A 21,418-nucleotide genomic window follows, 5' to 3' on the forward strand; every position below is an offset into this window, starting at 1 on the left:
AGCTACCTTCTTAGTATACTGGATCACACAGAGGGGAAAATCAGAGATACCAATAGTGATGGGGTTACGTATCGGGACATTATTTTTGACGATCTATCGTATTGTTTTGACAATATATTATTTTTGTGCTAGTTTGCTGTACCTGTCCAAAACTGCAATGTTTTTCCTTCATAACTTGTTCACCATCTTCTTTAGGGAGTCCATTTGCTTTTATCACTTTTATTTCCATGACTGATCAAAACTCGTTTTCTCATGGCTCTCTCATCCCTCTGCAGCAGACATATAGTGAGCAATATGTTGGGAACATCGAATCTCAATAAATCAAATTGCATTTGTCACATACAACAGGTAAGGAAATGAAGTAGTAGTTAAATGCTTACTTACAAGCCCTTAACCAACAATGCAGTTCAAGAAATAGAGAAAATATTTACTTAATTAACTAAAGTAAAAAATATTATTTGTAATAGTTATCATTTTTGGGGGGGCATCTCATCTAGTTATCGTCATAGTTTTAGTCAGGAAAAATACATTGTTGATTAATATTTGTATCATAGTTATTGTTGACGAAATGAACACTGACTTAGACCATGCCTATTTCAAGCTTATCCTTCACATTTTTTAAAAGTTTTTCAGAATATTTAGGCACGTTAGCTGGCTAAATCATTGATTCTGCTTTGCAGTGTACGCCTCTGGTCATTGCTGAAAAGATTGATAAGATCAAGTTTCTACAGCTGTTTTAACATATATGATACTGCAAAGAGATGTTCCCTACAAGGACATTAATGTTTGTGGAAAGTAAATAAAGTAACACTCACAACCTTGGGAGCTGCTAGAGTCTGGATGAGGTTGTTGAGACTGATGTCGTTGCCACCCTGAGCAGAGGCCACCAACCTCAATGCTACAAAGAAACCCTGGAAGAGAGGAACACAGGAACTGGTCAGTGTTTCTTGTGGGAAATCATCAGTTAATTGGTAATAAGAAGTAATCATTGGGCACTTTACCCGCTTGTCCAAGAAGCCCTTCCTTTCTGGATTGGCCAAATCCCAGATCTGAAAATAGGAAAAGAATATGTTGTAACTGTACTCAGGGCTCTAAATGAACACTGGTGCGCCCAACTTAAAAAAGTTAGGAACATATAAGAAGCCCGGAATGGTATTTATAGCGGATTTTGAAAAGGCATTTGATAAAGTAAGGATTTTTTCAATTTTGGTAATTGTCTTATAAAATGGGTAAAAATAATGTATAGCAACCCCAGGTGTAAAATAGTAAATAACGGCTACTTCTCAGAGAGTTTTGAAATGTCAAGAGGAGTTAAACAAGGGTGTCCGCTGTCACCATATCTATTCGTTATGGCCATCGAAATGCTATCTATTAAAATCAGATCAAATAACAACATTAGAGGATTAGAAATCCAAGGCTTAAAAACAAAGGTGTTCATGTATGCCGATGACTCAAGTTTTATATTAAGTCCGCAAGCTAGATCCCTGCCATGTCTCATTGAAGATCTAGATAACTTTTCTGTACTCTCTGGACTAAAACCTAACTATGATAAGTGTACAATATTAGGTATTGGATCCTTAAAAAATACAACTTTTACATTACCCTGCAGTTTACTTATAAAATGGGCTGATGGTGAAGTAAACATACTCGGTATTCATATCACAAAAGATATAAATAAGCTCTCCACAATGAATTTCAATAGAAAACTTGTAAAAAAGACAAGATCCTGCAACCATGGAGAGGTAAATACCTGTCTATTTATGGAAAAATTGCCCCAATTTACTCCTTAGTCATATCTCAGTTTACTCACTCACTTATGGCGCTGCCTACTCCTGATGATTCATTTTCAAATCATATGAGCAAATAATATTTCGCTTTATCTGGGACGCTAAACCAGACAAAATAAAGCGTGCCTATCTATATAATGAATATAAATTGGGAGGGTTGAGATTATTAAATATAAAAGCACTAAACCTCTCTCTTAAAGCTTCACTCATTCAAAAGTTGTATTTGAACCCTAAATGGTCCTCAAATAGATTACTAAGAAAAACTCATCCATTGTTTAAAAATGGCCTTTTTGACTTTGTGCAGATTGCCATGTCTCATTTTCGATTAATTGAAAATGATACTTTTTTCAAAGTATCTCTCTTTTTCAAACAAGCATTGCAGAGCTGGCTACAATTTCAATTTCATCCCCCTGAAAAGATAGAACAAATACTATGGCTGAACTCAAATGTGCTAGTTGATAAAATACCTGTATTTATGGGAAAGATGTTTGAAAGGGGTATTTTGTTCTTAAATTATATTGTAAATTGGAATGGAAGTTATCAGAATTGTACATAAGGGTCTGCTCAATCCAAGAGTACAATCAATTGATTACAGCATTACCCCAAAAATGGAGGAGGCAGGTGGCAGCGGGAGGAGGTATGGAACTGGTCTGTCTGCCTAATATAAAGGATCACAATTGGCGTAGGAATAAAAAAATAGCATAAATAGGAAAGTATACCAATTTCATTTGAGGACCAGGATGTTGACAACTGTGCCATACAGATTGCAAAATAGTTGGGAAGAGATTTTTGATGTACCGATTCCATGGAACAGGGTGTATGAGTTGATATATAAAACAACGCAAGATTTAAGACTTATTATGTAGAATTCTTGCCACCAACAACATGTTGACTATTTGGAGCATAAAATCATCGATGCTCTGCAGATTTTGTTGTGAGGATACAGAATCAATAGACCATTTATTTTGGTATTGCCCTCAGGTAGCCTGTTACTGGTCTCAGGTTCAGGAACGGCTGAAAATGTATAGCATTGATCTAAAATTGACCCTAGAAATAGTACTGTTAGGAGATCTGGAGAGACCAGGTCAGTCAATTACTAATATACTAATACTCTTAGTAAAAGTATTTATCTTCAACTCGCAATCTGTGGATTCTATTCGATTAGATAGATTGAAAATGTACGTTAATCATCACAGCATAGTTGAAAGATGTGTATTGCGTAGAAACCCGAAGTGGGTGGCTAGCAGAGATAGATGGGATGGGCTGAGGGAGGCTGAGGGTTTGTATGTGGAATTGAGGACAAGTGGGAGTGGAGTTGCTGTGTGGGAGATAGAATGATGGTCAAAGATAAAAGTAAAAAAAAAAAATGTTTAAATCAAAGTCTAAATAAAACATAATAAAAAGTACATGACACTAAGTGGCAGTGTTTTTACAACTAATGCCGGTTTGCCTGAGGCTGATGCAGTGCAGGTGTTTGTATACATGCATATACACACACACTCTCATTCAAATAAACACATACAAAAACACACACATACATGTAATAGTGCCAGACATGCACACAAACAAATCAAATTTTATTTGTCACATACACATGGTTAGCAGATGTTAATGTGAGTGTAGCGTAATGCTTGAAATGCTTGAAACATATACAGTTGGCATTGCTGTTATGATTTTAGTTGTCCTTGGTGTCCTTTGTTTTAAATGTATTAATTTTAAAAAATGTTGCATTGTTGTTTGCTGTTTTCTTCTGTCTTTTCCTTTTTAGTTCATTCTCTTGGTTGTTGGTGCATTGGGGGTGTTCTTGGGGGGTGGGGAATGGAATTAATTGTATTTTATTTTAATTTTTTTCCTATGGGGGACTGTGGAAGGGGTCTCGAATGGTTGCGGGACAGCTATTGGGGAACTGTGAGGGGGATCTTGGAGGGTTCGGGTGCACGTTTTTTGGCCTGGTGGTAGATCGGTCAACATGCCCTTGAGCAGGGCATTGACCCTGAATGCTTCTGTGTGTCGCTCTGAATGGGAATCTTTTGGATGACTGGTATGATGTAGTTGTTGAGCAGCTTCAATGCAAGTATATTGTATGTTTTGAATATTCAATAAATAAATATTATTAAAAATAAAAAGTTAGGAACACAACATAAAATCTAGGAGCACAATACTTTGCATTCAGAAAGTATTCACCCCCTTTACTTTTTCCACATTTTGTTGTTTTCAGACTAATTTTAAAATTGATTGAATTGAGATTTTATGTCACTGGCCTACACACAATACCCCATAATGTCAAAGTAGAATTATCTTTTTAGAATTTTTTATAAATTAAATAACAATAAAAAGCTGAAATGTCTTGAGTCAATAAATATGCAACCCCTTTGTTATGTCAAGCCTAAGAAAGTTCAGGAATAACATTTGCTTATAGGTGCTACACAACATTTTTTATGAATATTTGCATTCCAATGTCAGAAAATGTCCACAATATATCTGGTGCTAATAGTGGGATGATAGTGTTTCACAATATCACTTACTCACCAGTGTTGTGACATTCACCAATTGATTTCTCCCACCGGAGTGGCATCTGTTGTAAATATTTGTGTTTTCTTATTTTTATATATCTCATGTGTCTTTGTTCTACCTAGTTATTTTTTTGTATTACATTGTAATTGATTACTGCATTTTGGGGGTTAGTGCTTGCAAGAAAGGCATTTCACTGTACTTCTGCATGTGACATGAAAATAGGACATTTGTTGTCAAGATGGGAAAGCTGTTCTGACTTTGTGGCTGTGTTAAATCGCTCATTTCCTGGTTGCTAAAATTCTACACTGTTTGCTTAATTTCAGTTCATGTGAGAAAACAAGCACTGAATAGTGTAGGGAATCATTGTATCTAAATCACTGTGAAATATATTTACAATAACCAAAAATATAATTTTTACAGCTGTTTGAAGCTGGTGGATAAAAATAAACAGGATAGAGCTAAGCACAGGCAAAATCGTAGAGGAAAATCTGGTTCAGTCTGCTTTCCAACAGACACTGGGAGACAAATTCACCTTTCAGCAGGACAATAACCCTAAATCTATGAGGCTAAAATGCCTATTTACTCTGTTCCATCTGACTGCACAATCTATTGTCTCATCAGCCCAGCCAAGCAATTTATAAATCTCAACTATAAAAAGCATCTAGACATTTTCACATTTCATTTAAACTAATATTTAGTTTTCAACAGTGTAGATTTGAATAAACCTTGCTGTTTGTCTCTCCGACATTTGCAACATTAATCCCCACAACATTAATTCAAATTCGATCTCCAGCTGTCCCATAGTATGGGTCAGAAGTTTACATACACTCAATTAGTATTTGGTAGCATTTCCTTTAAATTGTTTAACTTGGGTCAAACGTTTTGGGTAGTCTTTCACAAGCTTCCCACAATAAGTTGGGTGAATTTTGGCCCATTCATCCTGACAGAGCTGGTGTAACTGAGTCAGGTTTCTAGGCATCCTTGCTCGCACATGCTTTTTCAGTTCTGCCCACAAATGTTCTATAGGACTGAGGTAAGGGCTATCTAATGGCCACTCCAATACCTTGACTTTGTTGTCATTTTGCCACAACTTTGGAAGTATGCTTAGGGTGTCCATTTGGAAGACACATTTGCGACCAAGCTTTAACTTCCTGACTGATGTCTTGAGATGTTGCTTCAATATATCCACATCATTTTCCTTCCTCGTGATGGCATCATGTTTGGGAAGTGCACCAGTCCCTCCTGCAGCAAAGCACCCCCACAACATGATGCTGTCACCCCCATGCTTCACGGTTGGGATGGTGTTCCTCGGCTTGCAAGCATCCCCCTTTTTCCTCCAAACATAACAATGGTTATTATGGCCAAACAGTTCTATTTTTGTTTCATCAGACCAGAGGACATTTCTCCAAAAAGTATGGTCTTTGTCCCCATGTGCAGTTGCAAACCGTAGTCTGGCTTTTTTATGGCGGTTTTGGAGCAGTGGCTTCTTCCTTGCTGAGCGGCCTTTCAGGTTATGTCAATATAGGACTCGTTTTACTGTGGATATAGATACTTTTGTACTTGTTTCCTCCAGCATCTTCACAAGGTCCTTTGTTGTTGTTCTGGGATTGATTTGCACTTTTCGCATCAAAGTACATTCATCTCTAGGAGACAGAACGCGTCTCCTTCCTGAGCGGCACCAAGGAAAATATTCAGATTACAAAGTTATAATTTTCCTAATATAACTTTCCTATATTATAACACTATATATTATATTATTTTATAGTATAGGCCGATTATCTTCTGGTTTAAATGGTGTATTTTACCTCGCGTCCAGTCTCATTCCAAACGTCGTAAATTGTTGTATCTGCACGAATCCAGCCTTTACTAAAGTCATCCATACATCAATTGTCTTAAAATAATTTATTTACTAAACTAAGTAATTCACAGAAAGCATACAAACAGTAATTATCGTCACAAAGAATTGGTAGAGTAAAGGCCCTAGTGGGCTAAACAGGCATGGCGGCCTGTTAAACAAAGGGTCATAAAGGGCAGCTGAGGAGGCACACAGAGTTTATTAATATTAACAATTAATATGCTAATCCTTTGCACATGAAAGCTCACTCATTCGGGAACAATTGCAATCAATATATATTTACGCTCAGTGTGTCGGTTCCGTATTTCACTGAAAGAATAAACGTTTTGTTTTCGAAATGATAGTTTCCGGATTCAACCATATTAATGACCAAAGGCTCGTATTTCTGTGTGTTATGTTACAATTAAGTCTATGATTTTATATTTGATGAGCAGTCTGACTGAGCGATGGTAGGCAGCAGCGGGCTCGTAAGCATTCATTCAAACAGCACTTTCGTGCGTTTGCCAGCAGCTCTTCGCTGTGCTTCAAGCATTGAGCTGTTTATGACTTTAAGCCTATCAACTCCCGAGATTAGGCTGGTGTAAACGATGTGAAATGGCTAGCTAGTTAGCGGGGTGCGCGCTAATAGCGTTTCAAACATCACTCGCTCTGAGACTTGGAGTAATTGTTCCCCTTGCTCTGCAAGGGCCGCGGCTTTTGTGGAGCGATGGGTAACGATGCTTCGAGGGTGGCTGTTGTCGATGTGTTCCTGGTTCGAGCCCAGGTAGGGGCGAGGAGAGGGACGGAAGCTATATTGTTACACTGGCAATACTGAAGTGCCTATAAGAACATCCAATAGTCAAAGGTATAGGAAATACAAATGGTAGAGAGAGAATTAGTCATATAATTCCTATAATAACGTCAACCGAAAAATTCTTACCTGGGAATATTGAAGACTCATGTTAAAAGGAACCACCATGTTCTGAGCAAGGAACTTAAACGTTAGCTTTTTTATATGGCACATATTGCACTTTTACTTTCTTCTCCAACACTTTGTTTTTGCATTATTTAAACCAAATTGAACATGTTTCATTATATATTTGAGGCTAAATTGACTTGATTGATGTATTATATTAAGTAAAAATAAGTGTTCATTCAGTATTGTTGTAATTGTCATTATTACAAATATATATATATATATATATATATATATATATATATATATATATATATATATATATATATATATAATTTTTTATTATAATTTTTTTGTTGTTGAATAAATCAGCCAATTAATCGGTATCGGCTTTTTTTGTTCCTCCAATAATCAGTATCGGTATCGGTGTTGAAAAATCATAATCGGTCGACCACTAAACTGAACCAATAAAACGAACGACCAGGAGGCTTGGGTAGCAACCTTAGATTTGTGTCGGGACTATATCTTACAGAAGGCTGAAATAAACTCAGCAAAAAAAGAAACGGCCCTTTTTCAGGACCCTGTCTTTCAAAGATAATTCATAAAAACCCAAATAACTTCACTGATCTTCATTGTAAAGGGTTTAAACACAGTTTCCCATGCTTGTTCAATGAACCATAAGCAATTAATGAACATGCACCTGTGGAACAGCTAAGACACTAACAGCTTACAGACGGTAGGCAATTAAGGTCACAGTTATGAAAACTTAGAACACTAAAGAGGCCTTTCTACTGACTCTGAAAAACATCAAACGAAAGATGCCCAGGGTCCCTTCTCATCTGCGTGAAGGCATGCTGCAAGGAGGCATGAGGATTGCAGATGTGGCCAGGGCAATAAATTGCAATGTCCGTACTGTGAGGCGCCTAAGACAGCGCTACAGGGAGGCAGGACGGACAGCTAATCATCCTCGCAGTGACAGACCACATGTAACAAAACCTGCACAGGATCGGTACATCCGAACATCACACCTGCGGGACAGATACAGGATGGCAACGACAACTGCCCGAGTTACACCAGGAACGCACAATCCCTCCATCAGTGCTCAGACTGTCCACAATAGACTGAGAGAGGCTGGACTGAGGGCTTGTAGGCCTGTTGTAAGGCAGGTCCTCACCAGGCGACAACATCACTTATGGGCACAAACCCACAGTCGCTGGACCTGACAGGACTGGCAAAAAGTGCTCTTCACTGACGAGTCAGAGTTTTGTCTCACCAGGGGGGATGGTCGGATTCGCGTTTATCATCGAAGGGAATGATCGTTACAATGAGGCCTGTACTCTGGAGCGGGATCGATTTGGAGGTGGAGGGTCCGTCATCGTCTGGGGCGGTGTGTCACTGCATCATCGGACTGAGCTTGTTGTCATTGCAGGCAATCTCAACGCTGTGCGTTACAGGGAAGACATCCTCCTCCCTCATGTGGTACCCTACCTGCAGGCTCATCCTGATATAACCCTCCAGCATGGCAATGCCACCAGCCATACTGCTCGTTCTGTGCATGATTTCCTGCATGACAGCAATGTCAGTGTACTGCCATGGCCAGCGAAGAGGCCAGATCTCATTCCCATTGAGCACGTCTGAGACCTGTTGGATCAGAGGGTGACGGCTTGGGCCATTCCCCCCAAAAATGTCTGGGAACTTGCAGGTGCCTTGGTGGAAGAGTGGGGTAACATCTCACAGCAGGAACTGGCAAATCTGGTGCAGTCCATGAGGAGATGCACTGCAGTACTTAATGCAGCTGGTGGCCACACCAGATACTGACTGTTACTTTTGATTTTGACCCCCCTTTGTTCAGGGACACATTATTCCATTTCTGTTAGTCACATGTCTGTAGAACTTGTTCAGTTTATGTCTCAGTTGTTGAATATTGTTATGTTCATACAAATATTTACACATGTTAAGTTTAGTATAAATAAATTAATCAAAATCAAATTTTCAATGAAAATATGTAAATCATTATATGAATATGTTGGTAACCCGCTGTATAAAAGTGATAATGCCAGAGGAGCCGGTGTTTGGAGGACTTCGTCTCGGGCCTAACAACACACATGCCAATATATCCTCCAAACACTGGCTTCTCTGGCATTATCACTTAAATAGCATATTGGGCCTATATTAATTCTAGCTACTTTTGAAGCACATGTTGTGCTCTAGAAACTAATATTCAACTCCAATAAAGAAATGTGTTTATTATAAAAAGCTACATTGTGTAAATCACTACCTATTGAGATGCATTACATAGAAAATGCAACTCTGTCACCTTAAGAGCCTCAAGAGTGATGACACGCAAGAGATCATTCATTGCTATGATCATTGACCTTCGAAAGAAGCTATCCCTGTTTCCCTTCTTTCTGTGCCCCCAAATGTATAGATATGCGGGTAGCTAAAGAGCTAACAGGACTGAACAAGATGCAAACAAATGCCCATAGTGGTTTCGGAACGACCCGTGAAATGGTTTAACAGGGCCTAAAAACTAAACTAAAAACTTTCTGGTTCTACAGCCACTCAGAATTCTTATCAGCCGATACATTTATTCGCCAAAAAACACCAAAAACTAAGAGAAAACATTGTTTGTTAGTTTACTTTCTTCAGGTTTTCGGATTTTCCCTCTCATAATCACACTTTTTTATTTGTATAGAAAACCAACTAAATCGGATGTTCCAAGTCCACAACGATTCTTGAACCACATAACAGAGTTCAGTGTGTCAAATCGGAGGGCCTGTTGTCCGGAGCTCTGGCAGTATCTATGGGTTCAATTCTCATGGGCCGACTCTTTCTCTGTATATATCAATGATGTCGCTCTTGCTGCTGGTGATTCTCTGATCCACCTCTATTCTGCCCTTGAATTGCGTTCCCATGGAAAACTAGACAGATAGCTAACAACTAAGTCTTCAATAAAACTCCCAAGGCGTGACTTTTCTTGAATGAATATTGAAAACGTTTATGTTGTGAAACATAAAATACAGAAAAGAAAAATCCTGAAAAGAATATACTTTAGTATTCAATTCAAATCGACATACTGTAGCTGTACATTATACATTTCAAGTTGAAGTTGTATGAAAATACAAAACACATGCTGAGGGTACCATGCATCTGGCATGACGCCAAACCATGTAGCTAATTGTTACTCATATGGTACTTGGCTAACTCCTTTCATTACTCTAATAATGTACAACCATCTCTGTAGAATAACAAAGCATATTACACTAGAAACAGTAACAAAACTACAGTATTGTATGTTTTACAATTCGTTTACATGACGCACGAGCAAAGTAATACAGCTGACGGCATAAATGAAAAGCATTGCAATTTGTGAGAGTAAATACAACCAACCAACATTGATATGTAAGCAACTCTACAAATAACAAGATTATCATCACTAGCTAAATGCTTGAATCGAACTTACAAACAAATATTTCCCGAGGCTGAAGCGTGACAAGAAATAAAATCGAAGAATTTTCATTTTGGGGTGTAGCATGAGACTTTGGTAAGCGGTGTTTCTGTAGAACACGTGATTGCAGAGTTTTCTAAACAAATCACCACTGGATTGATGCAAATGATCATGACACCAGGCATGCACTAGCTACTTTGTAGTTAATATAGAAGGTTTTAGGGAAAGCCTTTCCATCTTCCAGAAGACGGTTATCATTATTAGCATCATCGCTAAACTGTTACACAAGGTAGTAGACAAACACACACAGGGGTATTCCTGCTTTAACTCTTCAGAAAGTTGAAGGAAAATACAAATCACTGATCCATTTTGTTAATGTATTATGATAATCGTGGGTATATTAATACATTACCTCCATCTCCACCGCACTTACTGTCTCGACCTCTGAAATCTCGGCTATGAAAAGCCAACTGACATTTACTCCTGAGTTGCTGACCTGTTGTACCCTCTATAAACACAATGAGTATTATTTGACCCTGCTCGTCATCTATGAACATCTTGAAGAACGATCTGGCCTTATTGGCCATGTACTCTTATAATCTCCACCGGGCACAGCCAGAAGAGGACTGGACACCCCTCAGAGCCTGGTTCCTTTTCAATACCAGAACATGAAAAACGGTTCAGCACTAGAATTTGTTACTTTCGGTACTTTAGTCAAATGTTTCTCACGTCATATACAGATTGAGAGGATCAAGTCGGTCTAGTAATTTGTCGGAATCTTCTCAAGGGGGAAGTAGTAAACTAGCCTGGCAACTTTTGCTTGAATCTGACACCGCGCAATTCACTTTTGAGAAGCACGAGAAAGGAAAAAAAAATGTTGACAGCATGGCTTCTAACAAAAACATACCTCCATGTCCGCTGCTTGTTGACAAAACTGACTCCAGAAACGAACTATGGGAATACTTTGCTTACAGAGCAGATGGTGAAGGCCAGCCCACCAAAACAACTACGCAAAAGTTTTACAATGCATTGCAAGGGAGGTTAAGTTGCAAAACAACATAAAAAAAACGTTTACACATGACTTTCGGAATGTAACATTCTACTAGCAAGTACATTTGAAATATTTTTGAGTAACAATGACATGAACATATATTCAGCATGTCATTCATGTAAGCATTCTAATATGACAACACAAAAGTCATGTGAAATGCATTCACAATGCACAAATGCACACACAGCAATATACGTATTTAGACTACTTCGCGTTTGTGTGGGAGTTGAAATGCACTCTGGGAATCGTAGTATGCTGTGTAAAAGCCATTGCATTTCTATGGTGTGTAGACTCTTGCAATAGGCCTATAGAAGCTTCAGAAATTAGCTTCAAAATGTTTTTATGTAATTTTGGAACTTACCGAAAAGTATTCAGACCCCTTGACAATTTCCACATTTTGTTATGTTACAGCCTTATTCTAAAATTGATCAATCTACATACAATACCCCATAACGACAAAGCAAAAACAGGTTTAGACATTTGCGCAAATTTATAAAATGTAAAAAAACTGAAATATCATATTTACATAAGTATTCAGACCCTTTACTCAGTACTTTGTAGAAGCACCTTTGGCAGCGATTACAGCCTCGAGTCTTCTTGGGTATGACGATACAAGCTTGGAACACCTGTATTTGGGGTGTTTCTCCCATTCTTCTCTGCAGATCCTCTCAAGCTCTGTCAAGATGCATGGGGAGCGTCGCTGCACAGCTATTTTCAGGTCTCTCCAGAGATGTTCCATTGGGTTCAAGTCCGGGCCACTCAAGGACATTCAGAGACTTGTCCTGAAGCCACTCCTGCGCTGTCTTGGCTGTGTGCAGAGGGTCGTTGTCCTGTTGGAAGGTGAACCTTCGCCCCCAGTCAGAGGTCATGATTGCTTTGGAGCAGATTTTCATCAAGGATCTCTCTGTACTATGCTCCATTCATGTTTCCCTCGATCCTGAGTAGTCTCCCAGTCCCTGCCGCTGAAAAACATCCCCACAGCATGATGCTGCCACAACCATGCTTCACTGTAGGGATGGTTCCAGGTTTCCTCCAGACGTGACGCTTGCAATTCAGGCCAAAAAGTTCAATCTTGGTTTCATCAGACAAGAAAATCTTGTTTCTCATGGTCAGAGTCCTTTAGCTGCCTTTTGGCAAACTCCAAGCAGGCTGTCCTGTGCCTTTACTGAGGAGTGGCTTCCTTCTGGCCACTCTACAATAAGAAGACTCAAGGCTGTAATTGCTACAAAATGTGCTTCAACTAAGTACTGAGTAAAGGGTCTGAATACTTTAATGTGATAATTAAACTTTTATTTGAATACATTTGCCAACATTTCTAAAAAACAGTTTTTGTTGGTCATTATGGGTATTGTTGTGTAGATTGAGGAGGGGGAAAAATTATTTAATCCATTCTAGAATAAGGCTGTAAAGTAACAAAAAGAGTCTCAGATATTGTTTTGCATAAAGACATTTCAGATATACTTCTGTTATTTAATATGGTGTTTTATTTTGAAAGAAATTGAATATAGTGGCATCATTTCGGTACCGAGTATAGTGATACTAAACCTGGTATCGAAGTCAAAATTCTGGTATTGTGACAACACAACGTGTGTGTGTTGGTCCTTGCTACTCACCTTTCCCAAGGTACTGTCTGAGAGGCCTGATTTATTTAGGAATTGAGCAGCATCTGCAGCTCCTACTTTTCCTGTGTTTCCCAGATCCACCTGCAATGGAGGATTGACATGGAGGTCATGTAACGAATTGGGTTTTCTTCTGTATATAGCTACTTTGCTCATTCGTTCTGCATTTCACTACATTGGAACTGTAATATAATGCAATGCAGAATGAACAACAAGAGTGGCTAGCTTCTGTAGAGACATAGCAAGTAAATGGACTAAACCTTAAACAAAACATGAATGGCACAAATTATCACACTCAGCCGTGGATATTTTCCTGTCTGTAGACCTCGTACGCTGGGTTTCCACTCGATAACTACAAGGAAATCAAGAAACGTCAGGGGAGATGTAGTGAAGAAATGGAACCTTTACTTACACATTAAGGCCTACTTACAGTGCCTTAAGAAAGTATTCATACCCCTTGATTTATTCCACATTTTGTTGTGTTATAGCCTGAATTCAAAATGGATTAAATATAATTTCTCACCCATCTACACACAATACCCCATAATGACAAAGAGAAAACATGTTTTTAGACATTTTTGCGTATTTATTGAGAATGAAATACAGAAATATCTAGTTTCCATAAGTACTTTGTAGAAGCACCTTCGGCAGTGATTACAGCTGTAGAGCTTTGCACACTTGGATTCTGCAACATTTGCCCATTATTCCATTCAGAAGTCTTCAAGCTCTGTCAAATGGGTTGCTGATCATTGCTAGACAAGCATGTTCATGTCTTTCCATAGATTTGCAAGTAGATTTAAGTAAATCTACACAACTCCAGTGTAGATTTGGCATTGTGTTTTAGGTTATTTTCCTGCTGAAAAGTTAATTAATCTCCCAGTGTCTAATGGAAAGCAAACTGAACCAGGTTATCCTCTAGGTTTTCCTCTAGGATTTTGTCGGTGCTTAGCTCCATTCTGTTTATTTTTTATCCTGAAAAACTCCCTAGTCCTTAATGATTACATTGTTACTCTAACTTCCGCAACGCATACAATGCCCTCCCTCGCCCTCCTTTCGGCAAATCTGACCACGACTCCATTTTGTTGCTCCCAGCCTATAGACAGAAACTAAAACTGGAAACGCCCGTGCTCAGGTCTTTCCAACGCTGGTCCGACCAATCTGATTACACACAAGTGTGTAAAAGGTAGTTGTTGTGAAATTGTTAGATTGGTTGTTAGATTACTTGTTAGATATTACTGCATGGTCGGAACTAGAAGCACAAGCATTTCGCTACACTCGCATTAACATCTGCTAACCATGTGTATGTGACCAATAAAATTTGATTTGACAAGTATACCCATAACATGATGCAGTCACAACAATGCTTTACAATATGGAGAGTGGAACTCAGTAATGTGTTGTATTGGATTTGCCCCAAACATAACACTTTGTATTTAGGACAAAAAGTTAATTGCTTTGCCACATTTCATGCCTTGTTGCAAACTGGAATCCCTGAGCGGTTTCCTTCCTCGCCGGCAAAGGAGTTAGGAAGGACGCCTGTTTCTTTGTATCCAAAGTGTAATTATTAACTTCACCATGCCCAAATGGTTATTCAATGTAAGTTTTTCTTACACATCTACCAATAGGTACCCTTCTTTGCAAAGCATTGGAAAACCTCTCTGGTCTTTGTGGTTGAAGCTGTGTTTGAAATTCACTGCTCGACTGAGGGACCTTACAGATAATTGTATGTGTGGGGTACAGAGATGAGGTACTCATTCAAAATTAATGTTAAACACTATAAATGCAAACAGAATGAGTCCATGCAGCGTATTATGTGACATGTTAAGAACATTTTTAATCCTGAACCTATTTAGGCTTCACATAAAAGTGGTTGAAGAATTAATTTGTTAAAAGAAAATCTGAAAAAATTAAAAACTCAATTCCACGTTCATATTATGGGTTATTGTGTGTAGGCCAGTAACAAAACATCTCAATTGAATCAATTTTCATTCAGACTGTAACACAACAAAGTCAAGGGGTGTGAATACTTTAAAGATGTAGCCTACGTTGTCACAGCTAAAGTTACAGCAAATTAAACAGTGTCTAAATCATTGTCACTTATGTCATGTCTTCCATGACAATCTAACTAAAGCAGCCCACATAATTTGATACTCTAGATGAAGTAGAGCAAGTCAATAGCCAAAAGGAACAGAAACTGTGTAACCAGTGAGGATGAGGAAAATCAAAAAGGAAATGACAGCTGAGCGTCACTAGCAGCTAAACTTTGGTAACTTGCCAGTTGCCAGCAAGCTAACTTCAAATTGATTACATTTTAGTAATTTAGCAGACACTCTTATCCAGAGCAACTTACAGTAGTAAATGCATACATTTCATACCATGCATTTTTATTTTATTTTTTGTACTGGTCCCCCATGGGAATTGAACCCACAACCCTGGCATTGCAAACACCATGCTCTACCAACTGAGCCACAGGGAACAGGGAACCACAGGGAACCTGATTAGTAGCTAGCTTACTGTTTCACAGTGTTACTGACACAACTACGATAGTGAGCATGGTCAATGTGATTCAGGATAGTAGAAAAACATGCAGCTAGCTAGCAACCAAATAACACAACTAACTAGCTAGTAGTAGAGAGGAAGAGGCGAACCGAGAGGTTTTACTCCTCCCAAAAGCTGCCCACGAAGTGAGGAATTTTTGTATGGAGGTCAACGAGAGCATTGCATTTGGTCAACAAAAAAGGGAATTGCTCATTTGCTACGTGAGGCTTATTTGATCAAATATAAGTTTCGTGCATTTTGGCAACTTTGAGGAAAAAAACGACTTGTGCCTGTTGACATAGACATAGATAGAGGACTCATAATAGATATAACCTGTTTTACCATGGACATTGCCAGGGCATAAAATTACCTTTTTGGTCCAGCAGCCACTGTGGGAGGTAGATTTTAAAACCTACCAGCCTCTCAGATTTTTAAGCAGACCAAATATTTTGTTGTTGCTAAAATTACACCAACAAAACTCACAAAACACAGATGAGCATGCTTTGTAACATCTAAAACAATACATGTATTACTAGTATGACAATGTGGTATTTTGCTTCATTTCATTTTTGTGACCGGAGTCTTTTAACCAAAATATCACAGATGAGACAGAAATGTTCACCTGCCCCTTTAACCTGTTTGGGATAGGGGGCAGTATTTTCACGGCCGGATAAAAAACGTACCCGATTTAATCTGGTTACTACTCCTGCCCAGAAACTAGAATATGCATATAATTAGATTAGGATAGAAAACACTCTACAGTTTCTAAAACTGTTTGAATGGTGTCTGTATAACAGAACTCATATGGCAGGCCAAAACCTGAGAAGATTCCATACAGGAAGTGCCCTGTCTGACAATTTGTTCTCCTTCTGTGGCATCTCTATTGAAAATACAGCATCTCTGCTGTAACGTGACATTTTCTAAGGCTTCCATTGGCTCTCAGAAGGCGCCAGAAAGTGGAATGACGTCTCTGCAGTCTCTGGGCGAAAAACAGCAGGGGTTTTTGTGAGTGGTCAGGCAGGGAACAATGACACTGGAGATGCACGTCCACGAGACGACTCCATTTTTTTCTTTCAGTCTTTGAATGAATACAACGTCGCCCGGTTGGAATATTATTGCTATTTTATGAGAAAAATAGCATAAAAATTGATTTTAAACAGCGTTTGACATGCTTCGAAGTAAGGTAATGGAATATTTAGAAATATTTTGTCACAAAATGCGCTCGCGCGTCACCCTTCGGATAGTGACTTGAACACACGAACAAAACGGAGATATTTGAATATAACTATGGATTATTTGGAACCAAAACAACATTTGTTGTTGAAGTAGAAGTCCTGGGAGTGCATTCTGACGAAGAACGGCAAATGTAATCTAATTTTTCTTATTGTAAATCTGAGTTTTGTGAGGGCCAAACTTGGTGGGTGTCAAATTAGCTAGCCGTGATGGCCGGGCTATGTACTCAGTATATTGCAAAATGTGCTTTCGCCGAAAAGCTATTTTAAAATCTGACACCGCGATTGCATAAAGGAGTTCTGTATCTATAATTCTTAAAATAATTGTTATGTTTTTTGTCAACGTTTATCGTGAGTAATTTAGTAAATTCTGAACATCACATGCTAATGTAAAAAGCTGTTTTTTGATATAAATATGAACTTGATTGAACAAAACATGCATGTATTGTATAACATAATGTCCTAGGAGTGTCATCTGATGAAGATCATCAAAGGTTAGTGCTGCATTTATATATGCTTGCTTTGAAAATGGCTGTGTGATTATTTTTGGCAGGGTACTCTCCTGACATAATCTAATGTTTTGCTTTCGCTGTAAAGCCTTTTTGAAATCGGACAATGTGGTTAGATTAACGAGAGTCTTGTCTTTAAAATGGTGTAAAATAGTCATATGTTTGAGAAATTGAAGTTATAGCATTTTTGAGGTATTTGTATTTCGCGCCACGCTCTACCATTGGATATTGGTGAGGCGTTCCACTAGCGGAACGTCTGTCCCTAACAGGTTTTAAGGGTGGGCGGTTACTGTGGTAATGAAACTCTAGTCATGTTTGTGCCTGAGAGATGGAGTGTGACTAGTAGAAGCGTTGTCTTTTCTTCCCTAGCAGTTGAAAGTCAAACATAGAAAAACAACCAAGCGTGTGAACAAAACAATGTAAATAGCCAAGAAACACAAGGATAAAGTCTCACTTCAGTAGACTTTCATTTCAAGTAAATTAGAACAACTTTTACATCTGTGCACAGCACTTCTAAAAAGTAATCTTTCACTCAGCTCTTCACATGCGCACATACCCCTGCCAGCAGTTTTGCAGCTCGTGGTGGAATAGGCTATATAGGATTTGTAGTTCTTTGACTTTGTGTGATTAATTTACCAGTTATGAAACAAAACAACAGAAATACTTTGAAAACAGCTACTGCAGCATTTATTTTTTTATAAATGGGATCATACTTGACAATTTTTATTCACAAATGTGAGTGAAATGTGAAGCCCTGACCAACCGCCAACGAGGCTGGTGAAATGGACATCTTACCTGCCAACTACAATATCTATCTGCATTTGGCTGGTGGCGGGTGTAAATTTTAGGCCCTGGACATTGCCATTGGGGGCTTCCACCATTTTCAAGTAGTCCACTGGATGGGGATGATTTGGGAGCAATCAGCCAATAAAGAAGAAGAAAATGGACTACTTCAAAATGGAGATAGTTTGGGCAGTGCCATTAAAGCTGTCACAGACACTATAATGGCAAAGATAAAGATGAGTCCTCTATCTATCTCTATGGACTGTTGTTCACACACATATATGCCCTCTCATTGGTTAGAATGGTCAGGTGTCATTGGCTACCACCTGACCATTCTAGCCATAGAGAACCTGCAAGTAAGCATTTTGTTGGACGGAGTATACCATATGTTTCCTGTACAGAGGAGGCTGATGGGAGGTTATATAGGAGGATGAGCTCATTGTAATGGCTGGTGGGGGAAGGCTCATTGTAATGGCTGGAATGGAATAAATTGAACAGTATCATACATGTTTGACTCCGTTCCATCAATTCCATTCCAGCTATTACAATGAGGCAGTCCTCCTATAGCTCCTTCCATCCAACTTGATCTCGCTTCCTCCCACCTCCCTTCCATCTTTGAGGACATGTATTTCCATTGTTAGAGTGGTCAGTCGAGTATCTTGTCAATTTAATAGACAATCTTTGTTAACGTTAGTAGCTACATGGTCGGAATCCTGTGTAAGATACAGGCAAAAATGCTAACAGCTAACGTTAACTAGCAAGGGGATCCGCAGCAATATTTGACCTCTCGGCTGATGGCTACCATATGATAAAATGCCTTTCAATATTTATTAAACTAACTAATGTACACCATTTTCCCATTACAAAAACCTTCGGGAAAGTATTACATTTGTCAAGTATTTAGCATTACCTGGGTGAGAGTCATGAGCGCCGCCATTTTTCCTGCAGTCTCGGGAGCGCGCATACTCTTGAAGTGGACACGCGCCTCAACACTGACAGCTCAACATTGGGTGCGTTCGTAAATTCAGTCTGGAGTGCCAGAAAATTAGTCTGGAGTCCGTTCGTAAATTCGGAGCGCACACTGGACGTTCTGGCCGAGGAGTAGGGTTGATCCGAGTGTTCTGACCTCACAACGGCAGTCAAGCACACAAGCTAACTGGAATAAGTTAGCTAGCAGAACACCAAATGAAAGAACACCTCATCTGACCATTTTACTTGCACTAGCAGAGCTGGTTAGGCTGTTTTCATGTTATCCGGAGCGTTGGTGACTGTAACTGTGCTGCTGGCAACAATTTAATAAAGTTTTTTTGCCAATGTTTACTGACACTGACCATATTCAACGGGTGTTGAGCGTTTGTAAATTCATCAGTTGTTCTGCGCTCTGACGCGCTCAAACGAGAGTGCTCTGAAATCAGAGTAGATAGCCAGAGTGAATTTACGAACGCGGCCATTGTTGACATCAGCGGTGAGGGTCATGACTGCACACGGGAGGAAAACGTGTTCTTTTCTCAGTGACAAAGAGAATAAAAATAGAAGTTGCATGCATAACGATGGAGAATACAATAGAATCGACCTTTCGTTGTCATAAAGCTTCTGAAAAAAAATCTGTTTGCTAAGACATTGTCATTATTATAGGACACATACATTAAATTAATGGGAATAAATACTCAAGTTGGATCACTTATTGCGGAGGCATTTTGCTCACTTACTGTACTACTTATTTATTAAACGGACGCAATATTGTTCTAGTTGTTCTAATTGGTGTTTCTCCACACTAGAGAACCAGCAGTGGGGAGAGCTCGGTGGAAAAAGGACGTGTTGAACGGATGACTTATCTGACAGACGACAGAAGAAAGGAACAGAATACCACTTGGGAATGGTAAACACTGATTCTCACCACCACCAGAAATGAGCTCTCCACGAACGTGGTGACACACCCGTGATTTATGTTATAGTTAAAAGTTACTCACCTTGTTTTCCTTGTTCCTGTGAATATTTGTTGTCCTTGTGAGATCATCCCTTATTGTGTGGGCATGTGCGAGAAGAAAAGATACCTCAATAGAGTACTTTGTTTTACGTCAACCTGCTCCCGACTCGTTTATTCCACCTTTCCACTTTAAAGCAACAGGCAAAATACTTGGTCCGCTCACATGAATGATTATATTTTCACTCTTTAAACATTAAATTGTTAAGAAAGTATTTCCAAACAATGACTAAGGGATGTCATCATGACAGACATTTAACCAGTAACTTGGTGAATCAATGAGGGGGGGAAACTACATGAAGCATAGAGAAGAGATGACAGGGGGATATGGCTTACAGTTACACAGTATTGGACTGATTGTGAGCATAAAGCACTTAGCTAACATACTAGCCAATCAACCATGACATACAGGATTGGGAGGACCTAAACTCAGCAAAAAAAATAAACGTCCTCACTGTCAACTGCATTTATTTTCAGCAAACTTAACATGTGTAAATATTTGTATGATAACATTCAACAACTGAGACATAAACTGAACAAGTTCCACAGACATGTGACTAACAGAAATGGAATAATGTGTCCCTGAACAAAGGGGGGGTCAAAATCAAAAGTAACAGTCAGTATCTGGTGTGGCCACCAGCTGCATTAAGTACTGCAGTGCATCTCCTCCTCATGGACTGCACCAGATTTGCCAGTTCTTTCTGTGAGATGTTACCCCACACTTCCACCAAAGCACCAGCAAGTTCCTGGACATTTCTGGGGGCAATGGCCTTAGCCCTCACACTCCGATCCAACAGGTCCCAGACGTACTCAATGGGAATGAGATCTGGCCTCTTCGCTGGCCATGGCAGTACACTGACATTGCTGTCTTGCAGGAAATCACGCACAGAACAAGCAGTATGGCTGGTGGCATTGTCAGGATGAGCCTGCAGGAACGGTACCACATGAGGGAGGAGGATGTCTTCCCTGTAACGCACAGTGTTGAGATTGCCTGCAATGACAACAAGCTTAGTCCGATGATGCAGTGACACACCGCTCCAAACCAAGACGGACCCTCCACCTCCAAATTGATCTCGCTCCAGAGTACAGGCCTCTGTGTAACGCTCATTCCTTCAACGATAAACGCAAATCCGACCAGTGAAGAGCACTTTTTGCCAGTCCTGTCTGGTCCAGCGACGGTGGGGTTGTGCCCATAGGTGACAT

General features: G+C 39.3%; 1 pseudogene; it reads right to left on the reverse strand.

Annotated features, from left to right (window-relative positions):
- LOC115169149 (epidermal growth factor receptor substrate 15-like 1) overlaps positions 1–19,168 on the reverse strand; it is a 34,201-nt pseudogene extending 15,033 nt beyond the window's left edge.
- Positions 19,169–21,418: the final 2,250 nt, after the last annotated feature.

This window comes from Salmo trutta, chromosome 31 (genome assembly GCF_901001165.1).
Source record: "Salmo trutta chromosome 31, fSalTru1.1, whole genome shotgun sequence".
Lineage (NCBI taxonomy): Eukaryota > Metazoa > Chordata > Actinopteri > Salmoniformes > Salmonidae > Salmo > Salmo trutta.